This window comes from Lepidochelys olivacea (genome assembly GCF_965140295.1).
Source record: "Lepidochelys olivacea isolate rLepOli2 genome assembly, chromosome: 24".
In the NCBI taxonomy this organism is placed as follows: Eukaryota; Metazoa; Chordata; order Testudines; family Cheloniidae; genus Lepidochelys; species Lepidochelys olivacea.
The window spans coordinates 10839691-10852110 of record NC_140434.1 but is presented as its reverse complement, the minus strand read 5'-3'; the positions used below and the strand labels follow the sequence as shown (position 1 = coordinate 10852110).

The following is a 12420-nucleotide window of genomic DNA, read 5'->3' as shown; positions in this document are numbered from 1 at the left end:
TCTGAGTAAAGGGCATTAGAACTGTACTTAGCCTCTGCTGATTGAGGGCATCAAGAGAGAGGGTGGGGACAGGTGTTTTGCTTGATGGTCTGCCTGAGTCACAAGTACTGTTTGACCTGCCCCTCTCCACTGTTTAAAGACAGAGCTGATTAGGCTCCATAGAGAGTCTTTTGTTCTGTTAAGTGATCACTACAGCTGAAATCACTGAGAATCAGGTCTAAGTGCTTAGACCTGCTGTGGGACAGTGTTTCTGTGGAAGAGATGGCCCAGTCTGCTCTAGCAGAGAGGTTCCCCCACTTTTGAGAGTTCAGCTGAATTCACTGAGAGCCGGGTGGAACCTCAAGAGACCAACTCGCAGAGGTCACAGTGGCAGGTGGCAGCAGAAGGTGACGGTGCAGGGCCATTGGCAACAGAGTGATGGAGTGAACGGTGGCACAACGAACAACAGTGGCCATGGCCAGAGCGAACAGTGAGCAGCTGGAGGAACGAGCAAGGTGCCTTCTTGCCCCCCACCTGGGAGGTGAACACATGTGAAAACACCTCTGAACTCTGAGTCTCCACTGACCAACTGGTGAGTGTTAATGAGGCTGTTAAGAATGCTGGAGACACAACACAGTTCATGCGAACAAACATGGCCATGGCATCATACTTTCTATTTAGGCAAGAGATACCACATACTGCAAACTGGAGGCCAATGTTAAGTGCATTGTCGCTTGTTCATCCTGAAGTTGAACACTGGTTCCGAACAAGATCAGCAAACGCTCACTATCTTTCTGCAAGAAACTCAACAGACGGGCTAGATGCCTGTGGTGCAACAGTGAAAGACTCAACAGCTGAAAAAGTGAAGAACTCTCTCACCACATTCAAAAAAATTTGCATACATGGCTGATGAATGCACCAGTGCAAATGGTCATCAAGTATTAAGTCATTGTGTACGTTATCTTGATGTCAGTCATAGGCCAGTAGATGCATTTCTAGATGTTCAAGTTACAGAAGACAGATTGGCTGCATCTGTGACAACCCACATCTTAGAAGAGTTATGCTTGTCAGTTGGACCCCAAACAGATGGCTGCTTGTGCATTTGATGGAGCTGCAAACTTCTCTAAATTTAATGTCTTCATTATATTCTTTTTTCAGCAAGAGTCCAAAAAGACTGAATATCTTGGAAAATATAGAAGATACACTGGGACTGAAGTTCAAATTAATCTAACCGGGGAAAGCCCTCTGGCTTTCTCATGAGCAATCCTTGGCTGTTGTCTTAAAATTACCCCAGCCATTATTACTGGCTTTGGAAAGTATCTACCAAGATGGGATGGATCCAAGGAGTGAGGCTTGTCGAGGCTACTTTTGCTAATACATTCTGAGAAGACTATTGTCATTCTCTCCCTTGTAAGTCTACTGTTGAAACCACTTGGGTCATTAAACAATGCCATCCAGGCATCTGCTACAACAGTAGTAGATCTCTGTCCAGGAAAGCTTGTCCAGAAGCCACATTTGGATCACTCAGAGAGCTATCCATTGAAAAAGTACTGGAAGAAACACAAGACTTCAGTCCAGAAGTTGACTAATGAAGGCATTTATATTGAATCCTTAAGTGAAGAGGACAAGAAGTTAAGAACTGAAAAAGTACACAGACTTGATTCTACAACAGTGACTTCTAGATTCTACTCAACCTCTAGGTAGCTTTTACAGATCCCTGTCCTATAAAACACCGACAGTTGAGTGGAGTGAGGCACGACCAGCAATGGGGCTGCCATGTGCTCAGGACAGAACAGAGAATTTGAACACAGAGTGGAATATCATACGACGAATGAAAGATTTGACATCAACTTCTTTTTTATCATCACTAGTGGCTCGATCCGATCTTTATGTTATGTTTCCTGGGCTGAAAGAAGTAGGAATTCATCTCTTGCTACTCCCAGTCACAACAGCTACAGTTGAGCGTTCTTTTTCATCATTGAATAGAATTTTGTGTTCTGAAAGAACTTGCCTTCTGCCTGATCACATGAATGAAGTAATGATCATATCAGTTGAAGGAATGGAAGTACTGGACACATGAGAAGCCACCAAAGATAAATGCATTGCATTCAAGAAGTTCATTAACAGAGTTGTGCAAAATTATAACAAGAAACCAGGAAGGATGTAGATGTAGTGCCTCATAGAAGGCTTGAGTAGCCAACTTTAATTTGTGTGATGATTTTAAAATCTAATAAAATGGTCATGAAACATTTTTCAGTTTTTACTATGGTGCCATACAGCCCACCTTCACCCTCACAGTCTCACCCCTCATCAGCCCGGACCTTCCCCCCCCCCCCCCCGCAAATTTGAACACACACCCCTAATTTCAATTCCTGGGGAAAACACTGATTTGGCATGTCATAGCTGGAAACAGCCAGACAGCTGATATAAACTGACCAAGCTCTAAGGAGTGGAATGGCATTATGCTGGTTTACACCATTGGAATCCATTGGAGTTATGCTCGTCCAGCTGGGGAGAGGACAAATACCACTGTTCTCCCAGCAATCCTTATGTCAGTGGGACATTGACTTACAAGAGGGCCAATGCTTGCAGCACCAAGGCCTTTGATAATGCTTGTAAAAAGAGCAGGTGAGATGCGTGTTTAAGTGTTTTTTAAGTTGACCGGGCCCCGTGATGGAAGTGGAGCAAGACTGAGAATCTACGTGCAATCCCTGCTACCCCAGGCCAGAATCAGACTCCCCAGTACAGCAAGGTATTAAGAAAGTGCCTAACTCTAAGCATGTCAGCCCTAGGGAAGTCAATAGGGTTATTCTTGTACTCAAAGTCAGGCAAGTGCATAAGTACTTGCTGAACTAGGGCTCGAGCAGTGGTACTCAACCTGTGGGCCGCATGTGGCCCAATTTGCACACAACTGTGGCTTAGCTGTGTACTGAAGGCTGCTGGGCCCATGGACTGCCCCACTGCCTGATGCAGCACAGTGCAGGGCCCTGACTGCCCTGCCGCACATGGTGGAGTCCAGGGTTGGGGCTGCCAGGCTGCCCTGTCCTGCCCTCCCTGCTGTCCGGGCTCAGGGCTGCAATGCCTTGCCACCCAGGTCCGGGCTCAGGGCCGCACTTCCCTGCTTGGCAGGGTCCGGGCTACCCTGCTGCCTGACCCCACCCTGCAGGGTCCAGGGTCAGGGCTGCTGTGTGACAGGGTTGGGGGGTACAGGTTGCCCCATGGCCCCACGTCTGGGGGCTGCTCCTGGCCCCACTCTGTGGAGGGGTCTGTGTTGGGCCAAAGTGTTGGGCACAGGGGTCTGTAGGGGGATTTTGGGGGGCAGGGTACTGTGGTTCTCAACCTGCAGCCCACAATGATAGGTTGAGAACCACTGGCCTAGAGGGACCTCAGCATATTTAGCTTACCAAAGAGGTTAAGATGTGATTTAATCATGGTCTATAAGTACTCTCACCCCTATTTGATCAGTGTGGTGAGCTGAGATCCAAGGTCACACTGGTTGTCTCAGTGAGGGGCAGGAATTGACGATGGAGCCAAGAATCGTTGATGCAATCCTGTTCATTTATAAAGAATGTGCAGAGTTCTGTTTCCTTGAACATAGCAACTAAGGCCTTGTCTACACTGGCATTTTACAGCACTGCAACTTTCTCGCTCAGGGGTGTGAAAAAACACTCCTGTGAGCACAGCAAGTTTCAGCACTGTAAGCCGCCAGTGTAGACAGTGCACCAGCACTGGGAGCCACTCCTTGTGTGCCGTGACTACATAAGCCACATGTGCCATGACTACACAAGCACGGCAGCACTTTAATGTTGCCAGTGTAGACTATCTCATAGTGTTTGCTCACAGCTCCAAGCCCCTTTCTAGCCAACACTCAGCTCAAAAGCCCACTCTCACAGTGTTTCTGTGTTGTTGGGTGCTTCCTTCTCTCCGCTTCTCTGGCCTCTCTTGTGCTTCTCTCACACGGAGACAGACATGCACACCTCCACCAAACCATATCCAGTCATATCCCCCCACCCACATGTGCCTTGCATGTACCTGTGTTTTCAGTGGAGATGCTATTGTTTCAGCTATCTGCGTCCATAAAAAAGCTTAACTGTTCCTTAACAATCAACCTGCAATGAAGGGCAGCTGCCACACTCACCAGTTTCAAGGTTTAACCCAACCTATAGCAGAACCTACACACGCATAACAAAGCGCACTAGTTAGGAGCTGCAGTCAGCAAAGTTCAAGCTGGAAATAAGGTGCAAATTTTTAACAGTTACTTAGGTGCTACCTCAATTTCACTAGAAACCAACCCAGGGTTACACGTATATTGGTTTTATTAAATGCTGCTATTGGGTCAAACAGAAAAGGGATGGAGCTTATTTATGTACGCACACATTCAATGCATTCATACCCTCATGCACCCACACAGTCACGCAAGTGGAGAGCTACTGGAGACAGCATAGGAAGCTGAGAAGCCGAAGATCTGGGACGGTGAGCAGGTCAAGAAGAAGAACTTGTGAGCATGCTTTCTTCCTTTTATTGGAACTGGGCGGCTCCTGTCACGTACACTGAGTTTTCCTTCTGTGTCCACACCAAGAAGCATTCCCAGACCTCATCCTTTCACGCATACCAGGTTCTTCTTTTCTTTACAGCACCCCATGATTGCCTTCTCAGGGCAGATTACATCAGACACACAGTAGTACTGATCAATGAAATTGTTTTTAATTGTACACTTTATTAATATAACTTCATAAGCAAAGTTTTATGAATGAAACAACAACATTTATTCATAAAACTGGTTACCCCAATGACTGGCTAATTGAGTTTCACTTTCAATCCAATTGCTGCTTAAATCGCTGAAACTTGCAATGCTTCAACATTGTAACTTCTACTCACTGTTTGTCATTCATTATACTTGTCTATATTGTAACTTCTGTTCACTGTTTGCTATTCCTTACACTTGTCCATATTGTAACTCAAACTCCATTTTAAAATGCTCACCCCATTTTGCAAAACCCTGCTGTAATCTTATTAGTGTAGTTTAGATGTGTGAATGAGGGATGTGTGGATGATGGAATCAACTTCCAGTCCCAGCCCGTCCTGATAAAATAAAGTGTAAACACCAACCCCTGAAGATGCAGACAACAGCCCTGACAAAGTAAGAGGAGTCCACCCTCAAAAGAAAAGAACAAAAGTACAACTGAAGAAACATCAAAGCCAGGTCCCAGGCTGAAAGTCATGACTGCAATTGACGGGTGATCACACTAGACCCAGAGGCAGCGTGACACAGCAAGACCTATAGACTCTGGATTCAAACTAAAGCCTACAAAAAGGATGGATGAGATGGAAGACTTTGGAGGGTAACATTCTGCTGCCAACATGGAAGGGCCTGGGTGCATGCCCAACAGAGACCTAGCCCTTCCTCATGCCCAGCTTTCCTGGCCAGTTAGCCGCCACAAGCAACGAACCCAAGCTACTTTCAGGACTGTTAACAATACAGCAGCTGCAGAACATTTGGTGTGGGTGTGGCTGTGTATACAAAGGTATTAGATATTAGTTATTGGTCATAAATCAAATTGTGTTATAATAAACATGACATCTTGTCTTGTCCCCTAAAACGATCCTGTGTAGTTTTGTCTGCATAACAACACCTGGCTCCTGGCTCTTTTCTCCTTGCAGTTCCTCTCCACCCAGTCCCACATACACGCCCTTGTTCACACTCCCTTATCTCCCACACACACTCCCTTGTTCACACTCTTCCTGATCCCCCTAATGGAATATTGCAAAGCTTGGGGGTTATACAAGTGGTAACTAAAAAGGTTACAAAACTTGCAAAAGTTACAAAATTTAAAAGGCTATGCTAACAATGATTAAAAGTTACAATGTTTGACTAGCAATGACTGAAAAGTTACAAATCTTACAATAAAAAGAAAAGGAGGAGTTGTGGCTCCTTAGAAACTAACAAATTTATTTGAGCATAAGCTTTCGTGAGCAACAGCTCACTGAGGCTCTAAGGTGTCACAAGTACTCCTTTTCTTTTTGCGGATACAGACTAACACGGCTGCTACTCTGAAATCTTACAATCACATTCTGCTGGATTGAGCGGAGGCTTTACACAACAGTAGGGTAATTCTCTGGGATTCATCTGGGAAATTCTCCATCACTTTCAGTCTTTAAACCACAACTGGATTCTTTCTTTCTAGAATATACTCTTCTTTAGTTACATGCTATGGGCCTGCATCAGGTTCTCTGCCTGAGCTATGCAAGTCATCAGACTCAGGGATCTCAAACTCAAATCACCACGAGGGCCACATGAGGACTAGTACATTGCCCCAAGGGCTGCATCACTGACGCCTTTTCATACAAAGATACAAAAGCCCCGCCCCCGGCCCCACCCCCACTCCACCCCTTCTGTGAGGCCCCACCCCTGCCCCACCTCTTCCCACCCCCATTCCAACCCCTTCCCCAAAGTCCACACCCCAACTCCACCCCCTCCCTGCCCCTATTCCAAACCCTTGCCCAAATCCCCGCCCGGCCCCGCCTCTTCTCTGCCTCCTCCCCTCTCTCCTGGAAAGTCCTAAACAGCTGGTTGGTGATGGGAAGCACTGGGAGGTAGGCGAGGAGCGGGACAGAGCACACTCGGAGGGGCGGAGGGTGAGGGGAGCTATGGCAGGCCACAGGAAAAAGCTCCGCAGACCACGTGTTTGAGACACCCTTCCCCTCCCCATGAGGGGGGAGGGATAGCTCAGTGGTTTGAGCATTGGCCTGCTAAACCCAGGGTTGTGAATTCAATCCTTGAGGGGGCCATTTAGGGATCAGGGGCAAACCTTGGGGATTAGTCCTGCTTTGAGCAGGGGTTTGGACTAGATGACCTCCTGAGGTCCCTTCCAACCCTGATATTCTATGATTCCATGACTAGACGGTCAGAATGGGCCCTTCTAGCTGGTGCAAGGGGGTTTGCGGGTTTTTAACTGATCAGTGAAATAGTTTTCAGAGTAACAGCCATGTTAGTCTGTATTCGCAAAAAGAAAAGGAGTACTTGTGGCACCTTAGAGACTAACCAATTTATTTGAGCATGAGCTTTCGTGAGCTACAGCTCACTTCATCGGATGCATACCGTGGAAACTGCAGAAGACATTATATACACACAGAGACCATGAAACGATACCTCCTCCCACCCCACTGTGCATACCGTGGAAACTGCAGAAGACATTATATACACACAGAGACCATGAAACGATACCTCCTCCCACCCCACTGTCCTGCTGGTAATAGCTTATCTAAAGTAATCATCAAGTTGGGCCATTTCCAGCACAAATACAGGTTTTCTCACCCTCCGCCCCCCCACATACAAACTCACTCTCCTGCTGGTAATAGCTTATCCAAAGTGACCACTCTCCCTACAATGACAGGTTTCAGAGTAACAGCCGTGTTAGTCTGTATTCGCAAAAAGAAAAGGAGTACTTGTGGCACCTTAGAGACTAACCAATTTATTTGAGCATGAGCTTTCGTGAAAAGCTCACGAAAGCTCATGCTCAAATAAATTGGTTAGTCTCTAAGGTGCCACAAGTACTCCTTTTCTTTCTCCCTACAATGTGCATGATAATTAAGGTGGGCCATTTCCAGCACAAATCCAGGCTTTCTCACCACACCCCGGAACACACACACACACACACAAACTCACTCTCCTGCTGGCAATAGCTCATCCAAACTGACCACTCTCCAAGTTTAAATCCAAGTTTAACCAGAACATCGGGGAGGGGGGAGGGGATAGGAAAAAACAAGGGGAAATAGGCTACCTTGCATAATGACTTAGCCACTCCCAGTCTCTATTTAAGCCTAAATTAACAGTATCCAATTTGCAAATGAATTCCAATTCAGCAGTTTCTCGCTGGAGTCTGGATTTGAAGTTTTTTTGTTGTAAGATAGCGACCTTCATGTCTGTGATTGCGTGACCAGAGAGATTGAAGTGTTCTCCGACTGGTTTATGAATGTTATAATTCTTGACATCTGATTTGTGTCCATTTATTCTTTTACGTAGAGACTGTCCAGTTTGACCAATGTACATGGCAGAGGGGCACTGCTGGCACATGATGGCATATATCACATTGGTGGATGTGCAGGTAAACGAGCCTCTGTGCCAGCAGTGCCCCTCTGCCATGTACATTGGTCAAACTGGACAGTCTCTACGTAAAAGAATAAATGGACACAAATCAGATGTCAAGAATTATAACATTCATAAACCAGTCGGAGAACACTTCAATCTCTCTGGTCACGCAATCACAGACATGAAGGTCGCTATCTTACAACAAAAAAACTTCAAATCCAGACTCCAGCGAGAAACTGCTGAATTGGAATTCATTTGCAAATTGGATACTGTTAATTTAGGCTTAAATAGAGACTGGGAGTGGCTACGTCATTATGCAAGGTAGCCTATTTCCCCTTGTTTTTTCCTATCCCCTCCCCCCTCCCCGATGTTCTGGTTAAACTTGGATTTAAACTTGGAGAGTGGTCAGTTTGGATGAGCTATTGCCAGCAGGAGAGTGAGTTTGTGTGTGTATGGGGGGGGGGGGGTGAGAAAACCTGGATTTGTGCTGGAAATGGCCCACCTTGATTATCATGCACATTGTAGGGAGAGTGGTCACTTTGGATGAGCTATTACCAGCAGGATAGTGAGTTTGTGTGTGTGGTTTTTGGGAGGGGGGTGAGGGGGTGAGAGAACCTGGATTTGTGCAGGAAATGGCCCAACTTGATTATCATGCACATTGTGTAAAGAGTTGTCACTTTGGATGGGCTATCACCAGCAGGAGAGTGAATTTGTGTGGGGGGGTGGAGGGTGAGAAAACCTGGATTTGTGCTGGAAATGGCCCAACCTGATGATCACTTTAGATAAGCTATTACCAGCAGGGCAGTGGGGTGGGAGGAGGTATTGTTTCATATTCTCTGTGTGTATATAAAGTCTGCTGCAGTTTCCACGGTATGCATCTGAGGAAGTGAGCTGTAGCTCACGAAAGCTCATGCTCAAATAAATTGGTTAGTCTCTAAGGTGCCACAAGTCCTCCTTTTCTTTTTGCGAGCCTCTGACAGTGTGGCGTATGTTATTAGGCCCTGTGATGGTGTCCCCTGAATAGATATGTGGGCACAGCTGACAACGGGCTTTGTTGCAAGGATAGTTGAAATAGTTGAGATTCACATTATGGTCACTGGGCTTTAAGTCAGACCCGCTGAGGATGCTTGGGAGCAGCTGACAGGCCTGGGACTTGGAGCAAGCACAGAGTGAGAGCAGCAGAGATGAACCATTCTGAGCCTGTGCCATGTTCCTCCTCCTCTCTCCCAGCACTTTCTGTGCTGTACCCCCAAATTATTCATCCACTCTCCATGCTGTGCCCCCACCCTCCTCCTCTGTATCCCAAACTCTCCCAGAACGCTCCAGGCTGCCCCCAACCCCTCCTCTGTATCCCAAACTCCCCACCGCTCTGTGCGGTGCCCCCACCCTCCTCCTCTGTACCCCAAACTTTCCCCCACCCTCCTCCTCTGTACCCCAAACTCTCCCAGCACTCTCCAGGCTGCCCCCAACCCCTCCTCTGTACCCCAAACTCTCCCCCCACTCTGTGCGGTGCCCCCACCCTCCTCCTCTGTACCCCAAACTCTCCCAGCACTCTCCAGGCTGCCCCCAACCCCTCCTCTGTACCCCAAACTCCCCACCGCTCTGTGCGGTGCCCCCACCCTCCTCCTCTGTACCCCAAACTCCCCCCGCCCTCTGTACGGTACCCCCAGCTGCCAATACCAGAGGCCCCGCCCCCTTCCGTCCCGTCCCACGTGGAGCAGCCACAGCTGGTAGCTGAGCAGGGGGTGGGGAAGGTCCGGGCCGCCGCTTCGGCAGCTGTTACTGCGCCTGCGCGGCTCTGCCCGCGGCAGATTCGGATCGGGCGAGGCGCGCCGCGCTTTGTCACCCTGCCCGGGAGAGCGGCTGCCGCGTGGGGTGAGTGTCCCGCTCCGGCGCCCCCGCCCCGGGCCACGCCGCCGGAGCCTTCCCGCCTGGCGGGGGCGCGGAGAGACACGTGCGGCTGCGGGGCGCCTGGGCGGGAGAGCGGCCACTAGGGCTGGGGCGGGGGGACCCAGCTGTCAGGGCCCCCCCCAGCGAAGGGGCTGCGAGCGCTGCGGTCATTCCTGCCCTGGCTGTACCTCCGCCTCGTGTAGACAAGCCCTGAGAGTCTCTCCGGGGGTGACTGGGTAAGAAACACATCTGGGCCGCAGCTGGAGAGAGGCGAGGGAGACCTTTCCTTCCCGCTGGCGTGCACAAAAGGGGAGAATGCCCCTTGCCTGCCCGGGTGTGGGTGGGGGCAGTGTTTGCCCCAGATGGCAGTAAGCTCTGTTCCCACTGCAGTGGAGGAAGAGCTGCTGTGGGCAGGGATAGACACTGGAGCCTCATCTACACTAGCTCGGGGGTTTTCAAACTTTTTTTTCAGGGGACCCAGTTTAAGAACGTTGTTGAAGTCCGCGACCCAATGGAGCTGGGGATGAGGGGTTTGCGGGGGGCGCTCTGGGCTGGGGCAGGGGGTTGGGGTGAAGGAGTGGGTCAGGGCTCTGGTCTGGGGGTGCAGGCTGTGGGGTGGGGATGTAGATGAGGGTATTGGGGTGCAGGAAGGGGTTCTGGATTTGGGAGGGCTGGGGTTGGGTTGCAGGAGGGGGTCTGGGCTGGGGGTGCAGGCTCTGGGGTGGGGATGAGGATGAGGGGTTTAGGGTGCAGGAAGGGGTTCTGGGTTTTGGGGGGGTTGGGTGCAGAAGGGGGTCAGGGCTCTGGGCTGGAGGTGCAGGCTCTGGGGTGGGGCCGGGGATGAGGGGTTTGGGGCTCAGGAACAGGTTCCGTGTTTGGGGGGGCACAAGGTTGGGGCACGGATTTACCCTGGCAGCTCCCGTTCAGTAGCACAGCTGGGGTGCAGAGGCAGGCTTTTTGCCTGTCCTGGCACCATGGACCACACTGTGCCCCGGAAGCGGCCAACAGCAGGCTCGGCTCCTAGGCAGAGGCGTGCAAGCATCTCCACACAGCAGAGCCCCGTCGCCTCCCTGCCTAGAAGCTGGACCCGCTGCTGGCCGCTTCCGGGGTGCAGCGTGGTGTCGGAACAGGTAGGCACTCGCCTGCCTTAGCCAGGCAGCACCGCTGATGGGACTTCTTATGTCCCAGTCGGCGGTGCTGACCAGAGCCGCTAGGGTCCCTGGGTGCTGAGCAAGGCGACTCAGTGCCTTACATAGCCAGTACTTTGAAAAACACTGCCCTTGGGCACGGAGATGTTCCTTTGAAAATTAGCAGTAATAACATTAATGTGTTATGTTTAAAAAAACAGCAAAATTCATGTTTAGAGATCTACTGCCTGTCTCATTTAACCTCGCCTCCAATTCTAATTTTTAAGTAACAAAGCCTGGTGGGCCAAGACGTCTTGATGTGAGATTGATAAAGTGGGATCCTCTCATTCCAAGTTCATATGGTAGAACATTTACTGCTAGTAAATTTTAGTGCTGAAATGCCCCGGTTGGGGTCCCATTGTGCTGGGTATTTCTAGTCAGACAACTGGCTAATGTGAACGTAGCCATGCTGTGTTCTGCTGTTGTGGTTTTATCTCCTGTTCTTTCTGTCTTCCTGTTGTAAACGATTGTGTTCTCTGGACTGCATAATGATGATAAACTCAAGAGCTGCCACGTTCCACCCCAGCAGTGGCTGGATTGTCATGGTGGATAAGTGATCTCCGCTCAAAGTTTGCATATCAGCTTATGTTCATGGTACCTGGGTTGAAGGTGTTCCGTACATATACATGTAGGATGTTCGTACAGGTCTCCATCCTGTGAACCAAGCTAGGCCTGATGCATTTGTGAGATTAGGGGAGTTGCAGGGGAAGGTTTAGCTGCTTTTCTGAGGCTGCCTTGCATAGGGCTTGGACGCTTGGAAAGTTAAGGCCAGTCACCTGAAGGGTGAAGTCAGTGTGAGTGGGACTTGTCTATCTGGCACCAGGGGCCATGAATTTTAGCCCATGCTGATCTGTAGAGTTCTGACTGCCCCATGTAGACCTGGCTGGCGTGAACTAGAGCTAGCAAACAGAGCTGTAAACAGGGGAGTTTGAGTGGGAGTTTGAAAGGGGAGTTTGTCTTGTGGTGCTTGTGTGGGGTTTGGTTTTGCTGTGGGTGGTGGTGTTTTGGTGTGGTTTGTGTTTCCCAGATTAACAGGATTTAGGTGGGAAGGCTATGACAGATTCAGAGGTGGCAGTGGGAGTGACCCATGTAGCAGATGACACAATGAAGATGACTGGATGTGGAAGCTGTGGTATGTACATGATCCTGGAGGGGGCACCTGGTAAGAGTTTTGTCTGCATGAAATGCCGTCTGATAGAGCTGATGGAGGAAAAGATCAGAGGTTTGGAGATGCAGGTGGAAAGTCTGGTAGAGTTTAGGAAGGGGTTTGAGCAG

General features: G+C 49.4%; 1 protein-coding gene across 1 annotated transcript in view; it reads left to right on the top strand.

Annotated features, from left to right (window-relative positions):
• Window positions 1-9846: 9846 nt before the first annotated feature.
• Window positions 9847-12420, top strand: part of LOC311512279 (uncharacterized protein) — a 52214-nt gene continuing 49640 nt past the window's right edge. The window contains exon 1 of the mRNA XM_084613414.1: window positions 9847-9943. The gene's annotated coding sequence lies outside the window, so the exon portion shown is untranslated. The remainder of the gene's footprint in view (window positions 9944-12420) is intronic.